Source organism: Ambystoma mexicanum, chromosome 2p (assembly GCF_040938575.1).
Source record: "Ambystoma mexicanum isolate Mex_15411 chromosome 2p, UKY_AmexF1_1, whole genome shotgun sequence".
Lineage (NCBI taxonomy): Eukaryota > Metazoa > Chordata > Amphibia > Caudata > Ambystomatidae > Ambystoma > Ambystoma mexicanum.
Window position 1 is genome coordinate 445,713,338 of NC_090923.1, and position 19,835 is coordinate 445,733,172.

The window sequence follows — 19,835 nt, forward strand, 5'->3', positions numbered from 1 at the left end:
TGTTTATCGACCGTCCCTCCTGTGGCAGGTGAAATGGAGGTATCCTTTTTTTTGGCGCAACCAACATTGTTATGAGAAACTATGTGTCACGTGATCGCAAGTTATCATCACGTGGCTCTTCTGCACGCCTTCCGTGCTTTCGTGAATCATCATGTGACCGCATCTAATTGTTTAAATGCGAACGATAACACGGAAACAGTGCTTCACAGCTGCTTTTCTTGAGTACTGTTTGACGCCTCGTGTTCTGATCGGATTTTGGATTTCTGCGACCTCGGACTTCTTCCTGGATTGTTTTTGTCTTCTGCCTCTGAACTGCAACGTTGTCTTGGATATTGTGCTGGCTATTCTGTTACCCGACCTCGGCTTTTGTTTGAACGGACTGCCTAACGGATCCTTCATACTTTGAACCTTTTGCCTGAAACTGCTAAAGACTTTTCTTTTGTGTGCTTTCTCCTCCCAAGAATTACGACTTTGGTACCCTTCAGGAAACAGCAAGCTGTCAGCTGTTTTCCTAGGACCCATCAAGAGCCTAATTCACACACACTCTCCCTGGCACCTAGTTTTCCCATACATCCATTCCATTTCCACCACAAGAGTTGGGTAAGCGGCATACCAATTATTTCTTGTGTACCTGTTTACTTGCATTGCACTTCTTGATTACTTACCCATAGCCTTTCAGCGCTCAAGGGGTCCTTCCGGCAGTTCCTGGTTCCGACTTTGACGACCTACACACCTGTGGCCTCAAAGATTGCACAGGCAGTGATTATATTCTGCCTGTGTGGTAACTGGGGACGGAGGTATCATTTAATCTGCAAGACCATCAAGTTTAGAACAAGTGTACAGCGACTCCGCCTATTTGACATCAGTGGTGCACGCAGGATTAGCAAGTTGGAAAAGGAGGGGCTACTTCCGAGCGGACGGCACGCCAGTGCAGCACGCAGCCTTAATGGACAGGCTTATTAAGGCACTACAACTCCCAGCAGGGATAGCAGTCGTTAAATGCGCAGCTCACACCAAAGGGACAGATATTATCTCACGCGGAAATCAAGCAGCAGACGCTGAGGCCAAACGCATAGCAAATACAGATATAGGGATGATGAATGTTGAGACCCTTGATGTGAATGAAAGGATGAATGTAATGATGACTGTAGTTAAAGGATATAATCATATGTCCAAAACACAAATAATGGAGCCCCAAAGGGATGCACCTCAAGAGGAAAAGAATTTATGGACACGAAGAGGGTGTTCTTTAAACCCCTCTGAAGTATTGTGGCGACAAGACAGCACTGGTAAACCGGTGATGCCTATAGCCTGGGTAGCACTGTAACAGCTACACTATCCCACGCATACAACTAAGTAGAATCTTGCTGTAACTATTGCGGAGTAATGGTTCGTACCGCACCTATTGGAACATGTTGCATTTTTTTATGGTAAATTGTATTGTGTGCCAACAATCCACGGCTGGGCATACACTGTGCACAGTTAGGGGAGTCATTCCAAGACCCAATGGCCCTTTTCAGCACTTGCATATCGACTATGTCAACATGATACAAGTATGCAATGAATATAGATATTTGCTCGTTGTGGAGTGTACTTTCTCAAGATGGATAGAGGCAGGTCCATGCACACACCCAGAATCTACCTGTGCAGCCACATTTTTAGTACGAGAAGTGTTTCCTAGGTGGGGAGCATGTAAGGTGATGAGGTCGGATAATGGTCCTCATTTTGTCAATATAGTTTTTGAACAGATCAGCTTGTTGCTTGGAATGAAAAACACATTTTCTTCGGCTTATCATCCGCAAGGAAATCTGTGAGAGGCTCAACGGCCTGTTAAAAGAAAGGATAGCCAAATTTGAAGCTTACTCTGAAGAAAGTGTGGTTGCATTGCCTACCACTGGCATTATATGCATTAAGAAACCAACCAGGTTCTGACCACCATCTTATGCCTCACAAAATCGTGACAGCAAGGTGAATGAGAACACCCCTAAAGCCTCCATCCAGAGTTAGAAGTGATGCTCAGCCGACATCAGAAGTACTAGGATTGGAATTGCATGATTATTTGAACTGTATGACTTCTAGTTTTTCTGTCATTTCAGGACAGTTACAGAGACAAGGGTGTAGGACAGTACAGAACACAGAAGGAGATGCTTCAACAACCCAACCTCAGGAATTTTGTATTCCTCAACTATATCCCGGAGATCCTAGTGCGTAACCACACAAGGAAAAAGTGGGACGAGCCCTGTTTCAGCGGTCCTTTTGACGTTGAGGACGTAACGCCATCTTCTGTCAAATTGCAGGGTAGGAGCGCTTGGATATTCCTGGGGGACGTAAAGATCTACTCTGGAGAAACTCCTCTGCCTACACCCCTCCGCGAAGAAGCTGCAATCATCGGGGAAGAACCACAGCATGTGCAGACAAGATATATGATGAGGAAGGACGCATAACCTGACAAGTGGAAAGATTAAGGAGCCTTTTTAATTGGACTATGACTTGCGTTTGGATACTTTCTTTTGAGCTATTCATAAAAGGGTATAAAGAAAAAATTCGAACACTCTGTGCATCTTAGTTGCAGAATTAAGGGAAGATCTGCATTTTTAAAGCCACAGTAGCTTATTGGCTTTGGACTGAGGCATATTTAAAAGCCTTGATAAGAAGAGAAGTATGCCTGACTCTGATCGTGGACACAGCAATTGGAAAAGGGTACAATACCCGATTATTTGCACACTGAGTTCTTGTTTGGATCTACGGGTGGCGTTAGCCAGTGATGACCTTTCTAGGAACATACTTACATAATTTGAGTTGGTGTTGCGTTCTTATCCTTCACTGGTGGGGAGAACCTGTCATATTACAGCTTTCATTTGAGATCCTGACAATGAGAACGTTATAAGAAGGTTGCTTATAGTTATCACTGAACAATTCTTGAAGCTACCCGAGTACAGTGAAGAGAATACAAATGCCCTTACCAGCCGACGCAGCACATAGACTAGTCAGTGTGGTGTTCTTTCGTCTAATTGAGGAATATCCTCATCTTGTTGGAAGACACACTGATGTGGTAACCTTTCTGAGAGATCCAAGAACCACTGCAAATTTGAGTGTAATCTTGGAGGGTATCATCATTCAAGTGAGCATCTATTCCGAAAGAAATCACAGAGCAGTTTAGAAACTTCCCTCCAAGGGACAGATCAAGGAATTTAATAAAAGACAAACTTTTTGTTAATGCTGACAGGGAAGCAACATGCCACCTGGACTGAAGCACATTCGAGGCATCGATTAGGAGCTGATCTATGTGATAGAGCTCGTGTAGACATACAGAGATCGTTTTTCTTCACGATAAAGGAACATTTATATCTCGAATGGTGAAAGAACTGGTTCCAGACATACAGATAAAGTTGTTTTTAAGCATCCAGTGAGCAGACGATTTATCAAGGAAGAGTTACTAGCTCAAGACAGCAGCTTCCACAAGCAATCTACAATGCAGAACCATTCAAATATGTTTTTCCTTCCTTAGCATCAAATGATCGAGATGGGGAATTTTAACAGCAACTTTGCATTACCCCACGAGGACAGACGCACACATTGTCCAATAATTAAATGTTGTAAGGTGACATACCTTTGTGTCATCTACACTTGCATTTTGTTTATACTCCTATTGCTTTCACTGACTGTGAGAACTGCATTTTACATAGGTGCAATTGGAGCTAAGACTCTTCCTGAACATAAGGAAGATGTACATGTGGCAACTACAAGGCAGCCTAAACCCTATATAGTTATTCTTGTCCCAAGAAAAGATGGCAAAATACCTGCGCTTGAAATGGATGTTGTTAGTAATCAGTCACACACAACACTTGTTTCAGAGAATTATTTTAAACGCTGGTGACAGGGTCGGCGGATCAGGCAAAGCAAGGGGTTAATAGAGGTTGGGCCTACCCAATTAATACATGCCAACACACCTGGTCCAGTGACAAGTGACCCAAGAACAAGTCCCAAAGGAAAATCCCAGATGGAGATTATGAGAGACATTTTTATATCTAAGGGACTCATTTAGAGAATAAAACTTGCTGAGAGGAAAAGATTTGCTGAACTTTCTTCTACACAGGAAACCTGGACGGATGTTCCTATAATTAAACGAACCAGAAGGAGCTATGTTGATACATTTAGAGACATTGGGCCTCATTACACGGTAGGCGGTGAGCCATGGCGCTATTAGCGCCATGGCTCATGCCGGTAAAATACCGGCACCGCCTTGGCGGAAAGGGGATTTACTGCCCCATTCCAAGGTAGGAGGGGCGGTAAATCCCCTTTCCGCCATTGCCCTTCCCCATTCCCATTTCTGCCCCATAGGGCTCTATGGAAATGGGGAAGGCGCTAATTACGCCACCGCAATTTTGCGGTGCCGTAATTAGCTCCGAGGTCCCTTAGCGGGTTGGATTTTAACGCCTGCAAGAAGCAGGCGTTAAATCCTCCAACCCGCAAAGGGACCTCGTAGTACGGCGGTAAGGGTTAACGGTCACCGTTGCCATTAACGGTGACCGTTAACCCTTACCGCCGTCCGTGTAATGAGGCCCATAGTCATAGAAAACTACATGAAGAGTTTGAGAACCAAAAGAAGCACCCAGGAAGATAATTATGAGCTGAATGATTATCTGGACAGCACAGCACCTTTGGGAAACAACATATGGTGCCAACATATGAAAGAAGTTGGAAGAAGGATGTCAAATGAAGAATGCTTCGTATGTGCACTCCTGCCATACAGTATGGAGAAATCAAAAATCTTAATAGCTATTGAAATAGACGTCCAGACAGCACATTGTCTTTCGCACATAGCACTTTGCAAAACAAGAGGCCAGTTCATGGGAAGCGGTGCTTCTCTTAAATGGGCAACTGAAAAGACAGATGAAGATGACTTTATCCAAGATAGAAAGACAAGAAACAATGCAAAAACAAGGAGTATCGTAATAAAGATACGAGAAACCTGGAGTAAAAGGAAAAGAAATCAGAAGCGAAGTGAACAAAAAACTGGAGACCGCAGGAAAATCTGCAGACGATATTCAAATATGGAAGAACAGAGGTCAGATGCAGATCTGGGGATCAATATTATCACCAGATGTTACGCTCACCTGGTCTCTGCGGAGGCATTGGGCATTGGGACACGGTTGCAGCCCTCCTCGCGTCTGACTTCGCCCTCTGTGCTTATGTGGTGACTGGTGGTAATAGGTGATTCTGCTCGGCACTGCTCCTGCATGGAGAATAGGGGGCGTGAGTATGCCAGCTTATGCGACTGATCCCCTTCCAGACCCCTTCTCCCAAACCGTGGGATGCGCTTTCCATGGAAATCTCACCTGTTGATTAGTTTTGGCGAGCGCTCTGTCCTGCTGCTTCTGGCAGGCAGGGGCACTTGTATGATCTGGACCGAGTTCCTTCACTGGTCCCTTGCACGTGGTAGTCCAGTCCGGCTGCGACTAAGCAACTATACTTCAGGTAAGTGTTCCTGTTTGCCTTTGTCTTCCTCGTCTGTTTTTGTTGTATTGTAAAGTTTGTTGTCTTGTATTGCTGTCCGTTCCACTTTTGATGTTTGCTCTTTTGCTTTCTTCCCTTGCAGGTGATGTTGCCGGCCCGGCAGAAGCTGCAGAGTTCAAGGCGGCAGCCGGAGGGAATGAGGAACGAAGCTGCAGCGTTACAGTAGCTGGTAAGTTGATAACTAGGGGATGTGCAGGGTTCAAATGTGGCGCGGCCCTAGGACGGATATTCTAACCTTGTCTTTCTTTTTCTTCACAGGGTCTGAGTTCGTGGATGCAGAGTGCAGTGCTGTGACATCGGGATCAAGATCACTGGATGTCAGGAGATGAGCCTGTAGATGAAGCGATGAATCACCGGTTTCCTGGAGGTGAGTATGCAAGAGAACGCCTGGTTTCAAAGGTAAGTAAACTGGTCCAAGCGGCGGCGAGCGTCACGTTGCAAGAGAGTGCACAGTAACGCGAAGCACCAGCCTTAAGGATAGAGCAGCCTATATAGCTGAGCTTCTGATGGCACGCCCACCATCTTCAGCCTGCCTGCCACACCCTGCCACACCCGATGAGTCAGCACATGAAGACCAGACCTAGGGAGCCACACCCGATGAGTCAGCACATGAGGATGTTCTCTGGAATAAAGGCTTTCAGCTCCTGGAAAGTTCTAGTAAAATAAAAGCACTCCTGCACTGAAATAAAGTAAAATCACTCCTGCACTGAAATAAAGTGTTCCTGCTCACATCTCTATATGATCCTGGCGCCAAAGGCGCCAGGACTGAGTCCAGCCAGGGCCCCTGTGTTTATCGGTCCAAAAGGGACATAAGTGAGTCAAGTGACCCATTGCCCCCATCACTAGATGGTGTGGCTTTTGTGTTCTGGGGCCTGTGGCCATGACACCAGATGGATGGGAAAAAGGCGTGATGATCTGCAGAGCCTGGATGATAACTAATAGTCCTGAATCAACTATTTTGAACGTACAGGATGTATGCAAACCATTGTGGCCAAAACCCTTGGAAAGCTCAAAGTTGTGTTTCAGAGGAAATGGTACAAGAAAAGTTGGAGAAAATCAGATGTGGGATCGTATGTTTGATACATCAGGAATGATGCATGGAACAGCAGTAATTATGGATCATTATTGGGCTTGTGGATCCATGGCCTACTTCAGTCTGCCTAAAGATTGGGGAGAAATCTGCACATTAGTAAATGTCCATGTTCCTGTGTTGGTGATTCCTAAAAGTGATTTGAACCTTGATAGTTTCTTGAAACCAGATGCTCACCTAAGAAAGAAGAGATCTGTAGAGCTGATAAAGAGGATGAAGAGAGAGAACTCCTTTTCAGCGAAATCAATAGAAGCTTTTGATTCTATCCCATATCAACACAGACTGTTCAGCCAAACTTCTTCAGTGTTCACGTTGATCTTCATGCCAAGGATGCAGGTTGGAGCAAATACCAAGTGGCTTGGCTTCAGATCACCAGATGGGAATTACTACAGACAATACTACCATAAAAGGATTCAACACAATCAGAGAAGAACTGAGCACCATAAGACTGATGACTCTCCAGAACAGGTATGTCCTGGATATGATCACAGCTATGGACGAAGGTGTTTGTGCAAAATTTGGAGAATCATGTTGCATGTTCATACCTTCTCATGATGATGAGAATGGAGCCTTGATGGAGGCTATAGAAATGCTGACGAAACTGCATGGCCAGAGGATAGACGAAGTAGAAGACATTGCTGATGACAGCTGGTTTGGATCACTCTTCTCTTGGTTCCACAATGGATGGCAGACATGTTCAAAGTCCTTGGAGCCCTGATGTTAGTGATGCTTGGATTCTGTGTCATCAAGATACTGAGCTCACAATGCAAGAAGACAGCAAAGAAAGCCATAGGGATGAAGATCATGATTGACGTTGAACCAGGATGAATGCTTAAAGATCTGACTGAGGAAGAAATCATAGACTTTGTGAAGGCCAGTATCATTGCACCTGAGGGAACAAAGTTCCTGTATCCAAAGGACCATACAAGGTATGTGGGAAGATGGATCTATTGCAGTCCAAGTGGACAGTCCATGCTCATGACATGGAACAAGGATGAGCATGTGAAATCAGCTGGATGTCTGAAGGGAGTCATAAAAATATGGATCCCTAAGAAGCATTTCTTCAGACCAGGATGTCTAGATGTAAAGGATGATGTGAGAGTGGTCGATGAATCACCCAGAGGGGGGAGTGTAAAGGAGGAGCCAAGTACCCCCACTCCAACTGCCCCGCCTACATTACCTGAAAAAAATGAACCCAAGCATGTGACGTATACAGGACAGTTAAACCAGCAAAAAGAAGGGTGTGGACTATGTGCAGTACCCATAAGAATTCCTATACCTAAGTGAATATGGGAGGTAAAGTACCCATTGAGGAAACCATACCTACATACAAGACAATATGATGGCCATTTGAACGAGATTCCTGAAGAAGCAGAGAAACTAAATGGCAAAGATGAATGGTGACGTCACACAAATCGAATTGACACCCATAGAAGAGGTAAACGGACCAAAGGATGCATATGATTTATAAACCATCAAGAAGGTAAGAAGGATAAGTGACATCTTGGGATCAAAGTGAAGAAACCTCTTCCACAGACCTGATGAAGATAGTTTGTTTAAACGTGTACAGATGCAATGAAAGGCAAGCAGCAAAGCAATCATTAAGCTAGCCACATGCTTTTGAAATAGACTGCGGCAAGTGCCAACATATACATATATAAATACATATGGACAAATAAAGGATGGTTGTTTCCACTACGCATATAAGCAGTACTGTACAAAACAAGAAGGCCTCAATTTTCAGTGTGTCGCAGTTCATAAAGCAATTGAATGCCCAAACATGAATCTCAGTTAAAGGAGTTTACAGAGCCAAGACAGCCAAGGTCTTATCAAACTGGAATTGGCTGACATTGGATCCAATGAACGTGAAGGAACAGAAACTCCTGTTCAGAAAGGTCAAGCAGAACAAAAGACGTCAGAGGACTATTGGAGAATAAAATCAAATACACGAAAAAGGCTCGATTTCATGGTTTCCAGTCACGTGATAAAGGGAATTTGGACGAGCAAGATGGTCACACCTACGCACGAAGGCTTGCTGTGCTCATACTCCCTGAAAATTCTCAGAACACAGTACAAACTCAAGGGCAACTTCAGAGCACTAATTGACACTGGACCATTGAGGTGATGATAGATGATATGCTAATTGATGGGAAGGTGGTGCTAAAACAAGCTCACCCGCACCTGGTTCTTCAGTCTGCATGCTGCTAGATGTAGGTGGAAAAGTGCTGACGGGGGTTAGAAGCGAACCAAATGTAGGGGACCGCGTAATTAAGGGTCCTATAGCTGTGTAGCCAATGGGGCGTCTTACATTTAGTGACGTTCATAGTGGACATTCTGAGCGGAGGGCTTAGTTGCCTCACCTGCTAAGTATCCTATCACCTTCCTCCAGTGCGCTATAAAAATATAGAGCCTATACTTAGAAATACATTTAGACCCAATCACACCCTGTTAGGTTTTTGTAGTTTGCCACGTAGATTGACGTTGGTAATGACGCAGGTCAAAATGTCAATGATGATCAATTTTGGGTATAAGAGCCCAGTTTTTTCTGAAGTAAGTAGAGTCAGAGGAACGAGCGATTGCTGATGTTCATTGTACTCCCTGTTTTAGATACTTGACATTAAAACAGACGAACTTTGCCAAACTATTTGTGTTGTCTTGATTATTGATTGGGGCTGCTTCCTTTCACATCACTTTGGCTTTTCCTGCTGTGCTGAAATTACCGCAATTGCGAAGCTGTGAGAGAGTTTTCTGGCACTGTCCTTCATTCAATTTATCTTAGGTCCCATCTCCCATTTACAGCCTCGGATGAAGAGTCGGTTTAGACTCGAAACACGTGTCAGGCTACTTTGCAAATAAATCCATCGGACTTATAACCACATCTCTCTTCAATTACTTGCAACACATGCCTATATTGCACTCTTAGGCGCAGTGCGACTGAGAATTTCCGTGCTCTAATTGTTCCCACAACAGTCGGTTGTACTTGGCAGTACTCCCACACCTTTCAGGCACCTGCAGCCTATGTGCACTCTTAATATTTATTCATACAAGCGCTGTGGTTTTGTGAATTTTTCTGCCAAACCTATGTTTTTCTTGTCTTGATTATTGATGTATGACTAAAATCTGCATCCCCATCCATCTCCAGGGTATTGCTGCTCCTCTTAAAGGGCTGTCTGAGAGAACACCCAGCTCACTTGTGCGTCTGTTCCTGTTATTAGCCAGTCGTCTAGGAAGGGGTATATTGGTATGGCCTCGCTTTGCCGGTGTGCTGTGAACACTGCAAACACCTTGGTGAATGCATGTGGTGGCCACGCAATTCCAAAAGGGAGTACCTTGAATTGGTAAATGTTGTTTAGTATTTTGAATTTGAGGTATTTTCCTTGACTTTGGAACATTGAAAATTTGAAGTATGCCTCTTTCAAATCCAGTTCCGTTGTGAACATTCCCCTGCATTTCTGTGGATTGACATATTTGTTTGCTGGACTTAGATCTAATAACAGTCTCATAATTGTGTCCTCTTTGGGTACCAGATAATAAACAGTATAATTCCTGTGTTTACTTGATTTGGTGGTACTTCTATTGCTCCCTTTCGTAAGAGTTCTTGTTGTGGGATATATTGACCCACTCAACAGTATTTCCCCACATCACCAAGTTGCATTTGCGCAAGAACAGCAAAATGGCTGTGCTGGCTCCTGTGAGCGCCATGGCCTCAAAACTGCGTTTTGCAGCAACAAAAAGATGGCTGCACCTTCTTGCCAAGCATACATTAGGCAGGATGGAACAAGGGGACACATCAAGGGAGCGTGCTAATGCGTTCTTAACTGTACAAAAGAAATGGAGTGAAAAGGCAGCACTGCTTTGCTGAAAGCCCAAGATCTCCATTAAAAAGGAAACTTTTCAAATTTAAAATAATGCTGCTGAAGTAATTTCCATCTGTTCTCCCTTAAATCACTGTGATTAATAAGGCCCTGCCATGCCCAGTATTTCATTGTGCCTCAGCAAAACCAGGCATGATTTCTTGTCAGGCCCTGTCAAACCAACTTTGAGAAAAATCAACAAGGAGCTTCAGTTTTCCCATACGGGAAAACGCGTTCATTGATTTACAAATGTATCAAAGCTCGGTAGTTCAAAAGAGACTCCAGCTATCTGAGCCATGTCAGTTTCAATGCATCTGTGCTTCGGACAAAACCCCTGAACTCAGGAAAATAACCATGGCTGCAAGGCAATATTGGGAAGTCAGATGGCAAAATCGAATTTGAAGGGAAATGCTAGCAGTTTTCACTACATGTGTAAAAACGAGCTTTGCAAAACTAAAGGAGAAAAATGCCAGTTTAAAAAGTAAACTGTTGAATGAAAGCCTGCCATTACCTATCAATGAGAAGGGGTTTGTGGCTTGTGAAAATACATACATGGGCTATTTTATTCCACAGGCGTGTTTTAATTCCGGACCAAATATCAGAAAATAAAGGTTTTAAACCGCCTTGGCTGGACTTGCAAGCTGTCAAAAACAGGTTATTCCGGTTGGCAGAGTTATAGCTTCCACCTAGGAAGGAAGCCACCATAAACCTCCAGGACACAAAAGTGATAATTGCTAGCTTGAAAAACTTTGAATGGACCAAGACAAAGAAAGTCCACACGTTCGTCAGACATTCGTCTGTGCTCCAGGCTGGGACAATAGAAGTTCTGGGACACCAACCTGTGAAGTGGAGGGGGCCATAAAACCTTCAATCAAAATGGGAACCCCACCCCACACAGGGCAGAAGTGACAGTTGGTGGCAGCTGAAGAAATAAAAAAGTGGTCCAGTGACAAAGGATTGCCATTTGCTTCCAGAGCCCATTTCATAAATAAACATTGAAGACTTTTATCTCTGCAGCAAGACTTTGTAAACACGAAAATGTTATAGTTTAAATATGATTTTATGGGCTTTCTTTTAAGACAAGGTAGAATTCACTGACACTTTAGGGACAGAAATGGCAAAGTATTGCGGATTACAAGAAAAGCATCCATGTTGCAAATGCAAAGTTGTGTACATACATCCCTTATGATCATCCACACCGATGTATAAATCCCATTGAAAAGCGTGAAAAACCGGTAGAAGGGCGAAACAAGGTCTCACAAACTGGAGGATTGGACTGCTATGTGCTGCATAAAATATGTAACCTGCTTATGTAAGTGTTCAGATGTTTCCATTGTATGAAGGTGCCATTTAGGGCAAAAATGGATTTTAAGTAAAGTAATTGTGGGAGGTTTTGGACATTGTAAAAGTCACATCATAAATCTGACATAATTTTCTGGAAATCCAACCAGCTGAGAGCGAGGCGGAGACTATCACCCTTGTCCACTCCAGTTGTTAGAGGCGTGCTTAGTTAAGCCTGCCCCAGCCATATACTTTGATAATGTCACTATGCATTATAAATAAGAGTCCCTGACAAGACTCTAGACACACACTCTTCCTGACATTCCTGCGCTGCGTTCCTGTTCCATCCATCCAGATTCCAGATCCCAACTACAAGGCCAAAGCATTGCTGACCTTACTCCAGGGCCCACTGCAAAACCCAAGCAGTGCTGAACCTATTCCCAGCAAGGCCTCAAATCTGAAAGCCCACTAATATCCCATTAAAAAGGGGAAAGCTGTGGTACCTTTTGCATCCTGAACCAGCCTCGCTTGCTGCCCTCTAACTGCATGCCCGCTGCCATCCTGCCATCCAGCTGACCTTTAATATCCAGTGACCAGAATTGCCATTCCAGTCCAGTGCCATCCGGTAACCAGAACTGCACAGCTGCTTCCCAGGCACGCCGCCGTGTGGTGACCAGAGCCTATTGACGGTCCACAAATCCCCAAACTAAAAGGTGGACTGTGAGTATAAATCACCACCCCATAGAAATCCATAGTATACCTTGTCTTGCCTTGTTCCTTGTTGCCCTCTCTAAGTCATCCTATACTTACCCTGATAACTTGTTGAAACTGTCAGACTCATTCTTGCAACCCTGTCCTTGATTTCCAGTGCTAGTGACATCTCTTTAGAAATGTTGTCTTGTGTAATCCTAAACCCTTAGTCATATTTCGAGTGATCGGACTGGTTTCTGCCAGGGTTGGGCACTGGGGTGACGGGGTCGAAATCACGAATCAACCCTGTATCTTACTTTGTCCCTCTTTGGTGGGCTAGCCTGAATACTCTAGTTTAAAATAAAACTGCTCTTGTCACAACTGTATCTTTTATAACTCCTCCAATTTACAAGCTAGATACCTAGTTTCACTAATAGAATATCCCTGGCATATACCTCTATCCCTCAGCCCAAAAACCGCACTCCAAATCAATGTATTTCACCCGTTTTGTATTAAAGACCGTTTGGGTAATTTCAGGCGGGAATTCCAAAGTGTCATTTTGCTGCAATCTGTTTTAAACTTTCCACTCATTTTCAAACTGTATGCTCTTGGTAATCCATTCTTTGTGATTATTAGTGTCTTTGCATTGTTGCTTTAATGAGGAATTATATTTGCTTCAAGGTTTTTAACACACATTCATTATTTATTTGTCCATTTCCGAGTGTCATTTCATAACATTGCAAGGGATTTAAAATCCGTTTTTCTCTCTTATTTGTGGGGGAAGGTCAGATTTGGATTCCGTTTCCTGTTTCTTATTCCTGATTACCTGCTGCTTATGTTCATCCACTCAGAATTGATTATGTGTGGGTTGGGGGAACATTGCAGGAGGGAATCCTAACTTGGGTGCTATCTTTCCTAAATCAACTAGTGCTCCTATTCCGCTGTGCTGTATAAATGTTCCACTGGAAGGTTAAATCCTGTGCATTGATCACATTCTCATTGTAATTATCACCCCATCAGTGATTGCTGCCCCATATTAAAAAGTGTATGATTTCGTTTGAATTTTAAAATAAATAAATATTGCATTTTACCAACCAGCCTGGTTCATGGTCCATTGTGACCCGGGGTATTTAAAAAGGGCGTGTGATATGAGTGGTGTTCCACCTCAATATTGAATCTATATAATATAAAGAGATAAGCATTTCAGTCGTGCGCTGCATACTAGGCCGAGACCAAGATGTGTGTCGCCTGATTGAAATCCGTAACAAATTTGGGGGCTTGAGTCTAGGATAGAGTTTGGTTACCACACGTGGCAGTCTAACACAGCAGACTAACCTGCAAGGTAGTACTACTTTGTGTGGTTGGAATACTGGGTTACACTGTACAAGCGCCCCCCAAAAACAAATACTCGGCCTGTGTCTAAAATTTAAAGCTAAATCAACCCCAAAATAGACAGAAAGCAATTGAATACAGGTTACCCTTACATAAATAAATAAACTAATAAAGAAAGAACATGTCCAAAATGACCGTAGTAGAAATCAATATGGCTAGGGAGCACCTTCTGCACAAGCTGTTTGTCAGAGGTGAATGGCCAGAACAGGATAAAAAATTCTGGCTACAAGAAATAACACAACAGGTCACTGACATGAACCTGGATACATGGCAGGACGGTGGCCTATTACACCAAGCTTTCAGTGAATTATATATGACTCCAGAGGAGCAAATTAAAATTGCCAGAATCACGACCTACATGTAGCTTCACATGGGAATGATGCGAGAAAGGCATGAGAAAAATAAAACTCTAGCGCAGAATCAATCTGAACTATTAAATCAAATCCAGGCTGAACTAAAAGTAGCAGAACAAGAATGACAAAAGAGCCAAGAGTTGGAGGTAGAATCCAGAAATTACATAAGAAAATTAAGAGGACTTGGTCCTCCAACAACAGAATAATGCAGACCAAGAGGCCCAATTAGACGCAGTAAAACTAGAGTGTCAGGAAAAGGTTGACTCCCTGGAAGAGATTCAACAGAAACTGACTCAACAATTAACCTATAACAGGGTCTGCTCAGGACAAATAACCATGCTACAAGATCAGATAGAGAAATTGAAAGAGGAAAATAATAAATTAGTTATGAGAGACCTCCATTCTCAAACTGAATTTGATCAAGAGCGCCAGAAATTCAATACCGTCAAGAAACAAAAGGATAACGTGGCTGAACAGAGAGGCACCCTAAATCGGGAGAAAGACACCCTATGCCAGGAAGTGAGCAAATTAAAAACAGAGTTACAGGGAAATTAGTTAGCCCTTCAGAAACTGAATGAACTCAAAACAGAGTATGGAATCTACTGGAGCGTGCCAGATGGGTAGAAGGTGCTCTAGAAGAGAGCACCCAAACCAAAGATGCACAAACCCAGGAGGTGAGTCTCCTGCAACAGAAATTGTCTCATTATTCCCAAACCATACATGAAGCGCAGAGAGACAATGCGGCCCTCTGTTAAAAGAATGATAGGCTCCACAAACAATTGGCAGCGCAAACGCGGGTCGTAGAGGCCAGTAAAGCCTAGATAGCTGAGCAAAAGGATAAGATCTTTGCTTACTATCAAGAAGTAGGGGCTGAGAAGGAGAAACTAGCAAGGTTGGAGAAAGAGGATGCTAGATTTAATAGTAACTGGAGGGACTCTGAACAGGTATAGAGGGACAGGGCAACCCCTGATCATAGCATCAAGAACTCTGTACTAAGGGACTCAAACCCATTTAACACTTTGCGCACTGCTGACTTCATGGCTGCCGGTTCACATGAGCCGGAAACCATAAGGCCATCAGAATTTAATAGATGAAGCATGATGGAACGGACAGGTCAGCGCCCCCCAGAAAGTGATGATCGGGCGACCCTGTATAGATACCCAAACATTAAGGCTGATGTCTCTGACAAGGAAGTCTCCTATGAGGGGAGAGTCCGGGAATTAGATCCACAGAAATACTACTTTCCAAGGGACCAGTTGGTTAAATTTGATGAAAAACCAAATGAAATGATGCCCGAAAAGAGCATCCTGAAGACCTCTAGCCAATTAGGGCAGTGGGGGGGATACTCTGCCAACCCTGGGAGCAGGGAAGAGTCAGAAAACTACTCCCCTGAGCACCACAGGAATAGAGAGACTTGGCCCCTCCATTCTGCGAGCCCCTCTCAAGCTCGCAGAATCAGGGAGTGCCTAGATGATCAGGAGGGGACCTCCAGTAGTAGCACCTCTGAGTCTGAGGGCGAGCGGACTTGGGTGGCTAAGCCAAAGAAGGCAAACACACTCAAGAGAATTATGATAAAAGACCCCATTAGGCAGATTAGGCCATTAGGAGTGTTATAACCCCCTACCATAAAAAAGCAAAATATTCTGTTTCGGCACACTTGGAACTCTATGAGCAGATGATGGACACTTTTCATCTGAAAGACAACCCGAACTGCATAGAGTATGTAAAATGGACCTTCTACCCGGAGTACTCCAGCTTCTTTGCTGGACTGGAGGACCAGAACCATTCAAGATGGTCCACCTACAGGGCGGCCATCTTGAAACACTTTTCTGCCCACAGAAACCCCGAAGAGGCTCGCAAAGCAGCCTACGATCTACAGTGAGGGGAAGATCAGGCCCCACGAGAATTTGTGCAGGAGCTCAAACGCACCTTTGAACAAACCACTAGGAGGGTGCGCACAGATAGCAGGGAGTTCATAACTACCTTCTTTCATGCACTCCCCAAGTATATCATGACCCAGCTGGTGAGGGATTTCCATGACAAAAAATCTCTGGACTGGGTTATAGAGCATGCGACCCGCATTTATGAGGTCTAAAAACCTGCAGAAAATAAAAACCTGGACCCAAGCTGGGCCAACACCCCGACTGCTGCTAAGATGGTGGAGGTGAAGGTTGCCCCCATTTTAGATCTAGAGATGGGGGGCCTAAAAATATACCTGCACAAAATCAGCAAAATCAAAGACCCAGGAGGCCTTCAGGCCAATCAGAAGCAGGTGGTAGTCAAGGAGGTAATCCCACAAATGGGACCCCTAACTCCCCTGATTATATCAGCCCCAGATACAAGGGCAACCAACCAATCCTGGGGTATGTTATGTCTGGACTCCCCCAGCCCAAGGGGGGGATCCTATCAGGTAAGTACTGCCCCAGGAAATTTCCCTCCTAACTTCCCCCAGGAGGGCAGTACTTCTCCAAATGCTGGGTTAAGTTTCTTTCCCCGGTACCCACAAAACCCCAACTTGCAGGACAACCTTCTGTTCATTCCCCGATTTCAGGAACCCAGACAACCCAATCCGTTAGAGGGGAGGCCAAAAGTAGAGGGTTAACAAAATTCACAATATCCAGGGTACTACGGGAGAAGGGATAGTTACCCTTCCCGTGATCCACCTAGAGTTGACCAGAGACCCCAGTACCAGCCGGAACGGGTGTCCCAACTGGAGCGCCAGGTCCAAAACCTTACCCAGGATCTGAGTCGCATGTTGAGGGCTCAACAAAACCCTCAGATAAACATAGCGAATCAGAACCCCACAAACCAAGGGTCTGGTACCCCAGAACAATGACGGGGCGAGAACCCTGACAACTCACCGGTTCCAGAGGAGGAGGCACGGGGGAAGGGAGGTGTAAAGCCCTAGAGGAAGCTTCCTTCCTCACTCGTGAAAAGCCCTTGGATTCCCAGGAACCAGAACCAAAATCTCCTGCCCTTGAAAACCTGCAACCCAAGGAACAGAGGGTGGGTAGGAGAAATAAAGAACTCAGAGGCCCATTTTGTGGAGGAAGTAAGTGTCCTCCAATTTGAAGGAGAAGAATCCTTAGAGGATTCTGGGAAAAAGATCTACTCTTTCAGGGCCGGGGGTCTCCTCCCAAAGAAAAATGGGTCCCCAGGGATTTAAATGAAGACTGGGTGGCTGTGGGGACTAAGTCAGAATCGCTGATTCTTGAACCCCAGAATGAGCATCCAGGAAACCCAATAGTCCCAAACCTCACAAACATATTTTGTTGACTGCCTCCAAAAAGGGGGGGCAGCCCAGAATCAGAAAAAGGGGAGCCCAAAACTCCCCAAACATCCGAATGTCAAATTTTTCTTTCAGATCCTCAAACTCACACACAGAATTATGCCTAAACTACCCCTGTGTCGAAGTCAAAAATAAGGAAATGGACCACCCAGCTTGCCCAAAATGCACATTACCTTTGCCCATTGGAGGAGAAAGAGGGTAGATTTTATGCAGGACAGTGTACATTTCCACGCTGGTGGACACTGGATCCCAAGCCACTCTTCTGTCAAAAAGGGCCTTTGATCAGCTAAATTCAGAAAGGGGGGAAGAGATACCAGATCCCTCTCAGCCCTCTTCCTGGACAACTCCAGAACTTCGATGGGAATGAAATTCCTGTCGAGGGGACTGCGGATTTGGAAATACAAATTGGGCGACACAAAGTGAAACACCCAGTCATAGTCGTAACTCCCGAGGGCGCACCCTTTCTACTGAGGAATAACATCCTGCGTAAATTGTCCCCCCTAATAGACTGTGAACAAGGTTCTCTGGACTCAGACTAACAGGACAATAACATTGAAACAGAGTGTCAACCATGTTAGTTTAAATAGCACATGCCACATGGTTGAACAAAAACCTGATCATATTGAGTTTCATTTTCAGAACAATCAAATTCCTGACGTGACAGTAAACGCTGTAGGACAACAAACTGGTGATGGGAACTCCTCTCCATTCCTGAAAATCAACCTTCCTTCCAGTCTCAAGTGGTATTCCACACTGGAAGGCAATACTTTGAAATTCTATACTAATTCGCAATCTGAAAATCCCAATTCCATAGTCAAAAGCGATGAGAAACCAGCTCAGAGTTTAGCTGACATTCAGAAAATTAGAGAACAGCTGTTCCTCCCTGTTCAGGTAAATGAGGTCAATGAGTCTGTTCTCGCCGAGTGTGCGTGAAAAACGGTAAGAGCTTCATCAGCAAAGACACGTTCAGGCAGCTCCCAAAAGATCCAGCCATTCCCACATTTAAATTGATCGATAAGTGGAAAATTGACCTGGAAACTCCCAATTCCAAACATCGCCTGCCTAGCAGGTGTATGCTCAAAATTTTTATAGGAAACAAAAGCATAGTATATAATTGTTGGGTCATGCGAGATGTCTCTGCTGCATTCTATTTTGGCAGTGACATTCTCAATCATTTTGCCATTAATTTGGATCTGATAAATTACAAAGCCTGGTCCCGACTAGGGGGTAATCCCATGGACTTTGAGGATTCAGAAAAAGCATTTCGTTCAGCCCAACTGCTAGCGCATGGAGTTGATTTGTCTTATTGGGGAGGAGGTCAACATCCGAAGATGGACACGACTATTCCCACTTGAAATTAAAAGAGGACAGAAACTGCAAAATCCTGACGTATATGTACACCTCAATGCCCATCTCCAACAGCAGTGGTTGGGGTTAAACCCAACATCATTAGTCAATGTAGAACACAACACCATTCCAATACTGATGGATAACAGCGACCTTAGGAGTATCACTCTGGGCGCAGGCACCATTATTGGAATGGCGGTTGATGACCGACATTTTTCCATGGATCTAAGTAATGAAATGATAGGACCAATCCCCAATGACTGCTTTGACAGTGATAGTGACAATGACTTACCACCAGACAGGATCTTCACCCGGCAAGGGCGGAATTTCCTGGTGTACTCCTCCTGCCCTTACGGTGAGGAAGAGGTGACCTGCGACATCAGACAGGAGGAGGTGATCTTCCAAGTCCACAAGGACTGTCTATCCTACCAGAAACCCTCTGTCCAGGTCAATACTCTAACCAGGGACCTCTCCACCCAGCTGGAGGAGGCCGCTGAGATAGCAAAACCGGAAGTATTTCTAGGCTTCAGGCAAATGGTTGACTAATGAGTCAACCTAGCTGATGCCTGTGAGACTCTGGAGCAAAAGCAAAAGTTGAAACAGGTGTTCTTAGATTTTCAAGATCTCTTTGCGGTGGACTCGTATGACTATGGTCACACTGAAATCCATACAACAACAATTCCCACAGACACGGAATGACTCCAGTGTTTGTGAAGCAATACCGCTTGCCTCTCGCATCCATGGAGTCACTGACGGAAATTATCAAAAACCTTGAGTCCCGTGGGATAATTCGTCCAGTCCACAGCACCTTTAATAATCCGGTGCTGGGGATTTTAAAACCGAACGGCTAATGGAGACTCTTTGCCGATCTTAGGGAGCTAAATAAACGGGTCTGCATGTCCCGATGGCCTCTCCCCAACATTGACCAGGGGCTGGCCCAGATCCAGGGGTCAAAGGTATACACTGCCATTGACCTGACCAATGGGTACTGGACCGTGCTTGTCAGTAAGGAGGACCAATAC